The 6,000-nt window shown below is 46.7% G+C and overlaps 1 protein-coding gene across 1 annotated transcript in view; it reads left to right on the top strand.

Moving 5' to 3' along the window:
* The first annotated feature begins 1,024 nt into the window (after positions 1-1,024).
* LOC110255292 (uncharacterized) overlaps positions 1,025-6,000 on the top strand; it is an 82,430-nt gene continuing 77,454 nt past the window's right edge. Inside the window, exon 1 of the mRNA XM_084981394.1 lies at positions 1,025-1,442. The gene's annotated coding sequence lies outside the window, so the exon portion shown is untranslated. The remainder of the gene's footprint in view (positions 1,443-6,000) is intronic.

Below are 6,000 nucleotides of genomic sequence, written 5' to 3'. Positions count from 1 at the left end.
ATAAATAAAGAGAAATAAGGGTGTAACACTGACAGGTGTAGGATGGGGGGAAGGGGATTCAGTTGACTGAGGGAGAGAGTGCTAAGTAAATGTCATTTTGGTTCTTGCTGACATGAGGGCAGGGAACCCAAATGGAAATTCCTGGAGGCAGCTGGACTGCAGAGGCTGAAACACAGGGGGGAGAGCAGGGATGGGGGCAACTGTGTGGAGCGGAAATAGGAGTGGGTCAGCTCACAGAGGAAATAAATCTAGTGAGATATGATCAGACAGAGTATTTGCAGTGTTGTACACCCATCACCACCATCTAGGGCTCGGGGCGAGGGTGGGGCAAAAAGTCCAAAACTTACAGGGAAGAGCTGGTCAAAATGGAAAACTGCGTCTGTGCCAGGCACCAAGGCAGAGAAATCAAAGAGACTGAAGGAAGAACCAGAGGAAGAAGACCTCAGACAGCAGCTGGCCTAGGGCAGTGTTTCCTGACACATTATATGGCTGTGAAGCAATAGGGTTGTGAAACCAGCATTTAAAACAATAATTGAAAATGTCAGCATGTATCTTACATAGCAAAGATACAGTTTTGTGAAATTTTTGTTTGATCTATTTTTTTTGGGGGGGATACATCATCATTTTTGTGACATTCTTGCTAAAAATGTGTAACTGCGGGGCAAACATGTAAAAAAATCACACGAACCAGAATTGACGTGCATTTGACAAAAACCTGATCAGTGCTCTTCAAAAGCGTCAAGATCTTAAGAGTCAAGAGAAGACTGAGGCGCTGTCACAGATTCAGGGGACTGTGGAGAAACAGCAAAACGCAATCCTAGACAGGATCCCACAACAGAAAACAAACATTAAGTGAAAAAGCGAGGCCTCGACTTTGGTTAATAACCCAGCGGGGAGGGGCGGGGTTTGCCGCAGGCGCAGGCGCAGGCCGCTGCTCGGGCTCCAGCTCCGTTGCCGGGTGCAGCGCGTCTTTGCACAAGGCGGGTTGGCCGCCGCCATCTTGAATCCTGGTGACGTGCGCAGCGCTTGTGCACACGGCGCCCGCAGAGCTGGACGCGGCCGTCCGGCGCCGGGAACTAACCCAGCGTGTTAGGTGCGCCGCCTCTGCACATGGGCACCCACAGGTCGGAGAGACTGTGCTAAGCTCAAGAGGTGGGCCTTGGCAGTGACAGTTTTGACGGTTGCACTGTGGTTCTGTAAGACTTTAACACTCAGGGAAGCCCGCCCAGGAGCTCTTGGTCCGTTCTGGCTGCTCCAACAAAGTGCTGTCGACCGGGTGGCTCGTAAACAACAGACACTTATTTCTCACCATTCTGGAGGCTGGAAATCCAGAATCATGGTGCTGACAGATTCTGTGTCTGCTGGGAGCCCGCTTCCTGGTTCAAAGATGCTGCCTTCTTGCTGTGTCCTAGGGGCGAGCGATCTGGAGCGTCTTTTATAAGGTACTAATTTCACTCATGACTTAATTGCCTCCCCAAACCACACCTCCTAATACTGTCACTTTGAGGAATAAGGTTTCAACATATGAATTTGGGGTGAGGGGTGGGGTGGAACGCAGCATTCAGATCATAGCAAGGGATATATGGAAATTTTCTGTACTATTTTTGCAGGTCTTCTGTAAATCTAAAATTAGTTCAGGAGTTCCTGTCCTGACTCAGTGATAACAACCGGACTAATATCTATGAGCACGCAGGTTCTACCCCTGGCCTCTCTCACTGCATTAATTAAGGACCCCGCATTGCTGCGAGCTGTGGTGTAGGTCACTGAGGCTGCTCTGATCTGGCCTTGCGGTGACTGTGGTGTAGGCTGGCAGCAGCAGCTCCAATTTGACCCCTAGCCTGGGAACTTGCATATGCCACTGGTGCGGCCCTAAAAATATGAAATAAGTTCAAAATCAAAAGTTTAAAAGTACAAAATGTGTTTTGTAGATGTGAGCTGAGAGGGAGTTCATGATACAAAATAAGAGACAGTTTGAGATCCCGCTCTCTAGGTGTAGGGGGTGTGAGGCCCAGGCAATGAGGGAGCCTTCCTGGAGCTGAGGTCCCAGGAGTTTTATGGGTGTCATGGTGGAGGGTGAGAAGCTGCAGACCACAGGTTGTGGTCAGAGAGGGGGCTGTGGTTATCACCATGTCTTCAGAGGATTAGATGCAGGCCTCCATCCCGCAGTTTGACAGAGACTGTACATTCCAGGAGGGAGAGTCCTGACTCCAGGAAGTCTGAGAGCTGGTGGGCTCTGCACATGTCTGGATGTCGCTGAGCTAGCTTGTTATAACCTACAGCAGCCCTCTGGGGGAAGTTACCTGCCAGGAAGGCGTCCCCCGATACCCAGGGGATGGTGCATTTAATAGTCTAGGGTTGCAAGTTTAAAAAAAATTTTTTTTGGAGGGGGGACCCTAATTTCAGGTCCCTGTTTCATAATCTAAGTTTCATAACTGAAGTTATTATCATTGAAGACCAATTTCATAACTGAAGTTTCTCTGAATCCTAAAAGCAGGTAAGTGTCTCTCTTTCTGGAGCCATGAAAGGCTCTGGTCATTCAGTAGTTTTTAACCTCCCTTGAAACTGTATAGAGTTAGAGTGGTTCCTAGCTCGGCATTTTCGCCCCCCAGGAGACATTTGGCAATGTGTGACATTTTGGCAATGTGTGGCAAATTTAATTAATTTGTTTATTTTGGCTGCATCCTGGGCCAGGGATCTAACCTGTACCACAGTGTCCTTAACCCACTGAACCACCAGGGAATTCCCTGGATCCATTTTCAGCTGTCACAATTTTGTGTGTGTGTGTGTTGTTTCTGGCATCTAGTAGGTTGAAGCCAGGGTTGGTGTTAAACACCCCACAACAGAAATGATGCAGGCTCAAATGTCAATAGTGCCGAGGTTGAGAAACCCTGGGACAAGAAGCTGAAGATCTGAGGTCTGTTCATGGTCAGGAAAGCTGCCCAGGTGCTTTTCACAAAAGAAGGGTATTGAACTTCATTTCTTGGCTTGATTTCAAGTGGATAATTATAACCTGCCTACCTAAAATTTACACTTTAATTTTCAGTGGGTATCTTTCTTCAGTTCATGCTTAAACAGGCTTAGTGTGGCTGTGTTCTTGACAACAGGGCAATAGTCTACGGCTGAGTCGGTTACAGGTCAACAGTGAGTGAACCCATTGGTCTGTGAAATGATTTGAAACCTTTGGGAGATAAAAAGCACTAAAATAAGAAACTTGGGACATTATCATCATTATTAATTATTAGTAATATCACAGCACTCATTCAGCCTTTCTCAGGATTCCCATGGGATTCTTATAAGCCCCAAGGTCAAAATCAGATTCCTGACCTTCCCTCTGACCAGACACAGGCCAGAATTAATAAGTTACTGTTAGAAGCAGGGAGCTCTCCTGCTGCAGGGCCCTGCTGCCTGCTGCCAGCGTTTGGGAGGGGCTCTGCAGTGGCAACATCAAGCTTCAAAGCAAATCTTCAATCTTCTATTTGGACTCGCTGTTCCCATATTTAGAACAGAGCAGCACATACTTGTCTGTTGCTTCAAGGCAAGAGCAAATTCTGAAGGTATTAAATAGAGTCTCACTTCAAGCAAACAAGGGAGCCTAGAAAACGTTAAGGGCAAGGGTTTGCCTCTACTTTCCTTATTTTTTAAGATTACAGTTCTTCAGAGTGACAAAATTTAAAATCGGAAGCCAGGCTGCCAACCGTTTGACAAAGCAAATGATTACCTTTTTATAAACCACATAGATTAGTTCGTGAAAGTTGATTTGGCTTTTTTTTTTTTTTTTTTTTTTAATCAATGTTAAACAAGCCTGGGCAGCTACAGACAGGTATAAAAGGAGCTAGGATTTCCTTTGCAAGGTGTTGGGTTTTGTTTGTTTGTTTTAGTTTTGTTCATTTTCCCTCGGATTTCTGTCTACTGATCTCATCCTGATTTGAAGTTTTGGCACAGTGTGACTTTTGGGATTTTTGAATGGTGGCATATATTGCTTCTCTGCTTGATGTGCCTTTATTTAAGTGGGTTTAGAATGGAGACCCTCCTGTCATGATTCTTCCTTAAAAATCCATACTGTTTCATAGTACAAGTGTTGCTTCTTATATTATGGACAGGATGCCGCTGACTCTAATTTGATGTTTGGTTGCTGACTCATCCTCCCCCTCTTACCTCGGCGCTTAAAAACGTACATTTAAAGGTGTTAGTGGAGGTGAGAGGCAGACATTTTAGCTACAGGGCAGAGTCTGTCTTTACAAAACAAGCTCCTGTGCCCCAAACAGAGCCTGAGACCCTGACTCATGGTGGGAATATTCTCACCTATAGTAAGTGTTAATATGTATTAGCTATTTAGTATGTGCCTCTCAGAGTCCTGAATTTTCCTGTAGGTGACTCAGGAATTGCCACAGGTTTTCAAGGTAGATGTGAATTATTGTCTGTATTTTATACCTGGGGAAACTGAGGCTCAGAAAGTCAGTTAATCTAACCCAAGGTCATGGAGCTGAAAGACTCGGCTAGAATTGGACACAGTCCGTCTGTCTCTAGAGCCTTGCTCTTCATTCCCCCCTCCCCCGACAAGATCTAAAAAGACTGAATAATATTAGCATGTGACAGTTATATAGGTTTTTGTTTTTTTTTTATCTTTTTAGGGCCACACCCACGGCACTTGGAGGTCCCCAGGCTAGGGGTCTAATCGGAGCTGTAGCCACTGACCATAGCCACAGCCACAGCCACAGCCACGCCGGATCCGAGCCGCATCTGCAGGCTACACCACAGCTCATGGCAATACCAGGTCCTTAACCCACTGAGTGAGGCCGGGGATTGAACCTGCATCCTCATGGATACTAGTCAGATTCGTTTCTGCTGCACCATGATGAGAACTCTTAGTTTGTTTTTTAAATGTTTCCTTACCTCTTTTGCTCCGGACGCATGATGGTAATGAGACTCCTGGAAGTTGTTTATAAAGAGTAGAGTTGGACACAGCTGGACACAGATCTGTACACTGCCTTTCCGACACAGTGTGAACAGAGGATCCTGGAGCAGATGGGCCCCAGGGCATCACCCCGCTTTCTTTTCCTTTTCCCCGAGGTGAACTGAGGTGGGGGGATGTTTCAGGTTTTAGAGGCACTTTTCTTTCTCGGCGCTTTTCCTGACATGATGCAGCTGATCATGTCAACTTTTGAAATTTGATGGGGCCTCTGGCATTGTATCGCATGAAGCATTTTAGTCATGCCTGTGTTTCTGGAAGCTAAACGCCTGGCAGGAACAACATATTTTTTTTTTGGAATTGAGACTTGAGAAGCGAGTTCCACTCTTGAACAAGGCCTGAGATATATCACCTCCCCACCTGAGCTTTCCCCCTCAGGTACACAAGGGAGCCAGCAGCAAATCTGAAGAGTAAAGGGAACAGAAAGCCACTTCCCATTAATTTAGATGGAAGCTGATGAGGCAGTGGACAACCATCTGTCATTTCTGCCCGGCTTTAGTGCTGGTGTGTCCCCCACTGCCTCCCTGTGGGCTGCGTAAGGGGCAGGAGAGTGGTTGGCAGATCACTGCTTGCTTTCCTTTTTTTGGCTTTTTAGGGCTGTACCTGCAGCATATGGAGGTTCCCAGGCTAGGGGTCAAATTGGAGCTGTAACCACCAGCCTATGCCACCGGCACAGCAACGCCAGATCTGAGCCATGTCTGTGACCTTCACTGCAGCTCATGGCAACACCAAATCCTTAACCCACTGAGCAAGGCCAGGGATTGAACCTGTGTCCTCATGGATGCTAGTCGGCTTTGTTACTGCTGAGCCACGACGACGGGAACTCAGCAAATCACCACTTTCAACAATGTGTTGTAGGCTTAAATGTGTCCTTTCTACGTCAAGGTGAAAACAGAACACATTGGTAACATAAGGCAATTCTTTGCTTATGAGACATGTGGCAGCTTGTTGCCATGGCCTCTGCTCCAGGTGGGGTAAAAGGCAAATCTTGGCCACATATCAGAATTCCAAGGACTGGCTTCCTACATTCT

This window comes from Sus scrofa, chromosome 11 (assembly GCF_054392235.1).
Source record: "Sus scrofa isolate SSC_HxYL_T2T_F1_AM1 chromosome 11, Sscrofa_HxYL_maternal_Yorkshire_Landrace_v2.0, whole genome shotgun sequence".
NCBI lineage: Eukaryota > Metazoa > Chordata > Mammalia > Artiodactyla > Suidae > Sus > Sus scrofa.
The sequence above is the reverse complement of the archived record's forward strand: the minus strand, read 5'-3'. Positions and strand labels throughout refer to the sequence as shown.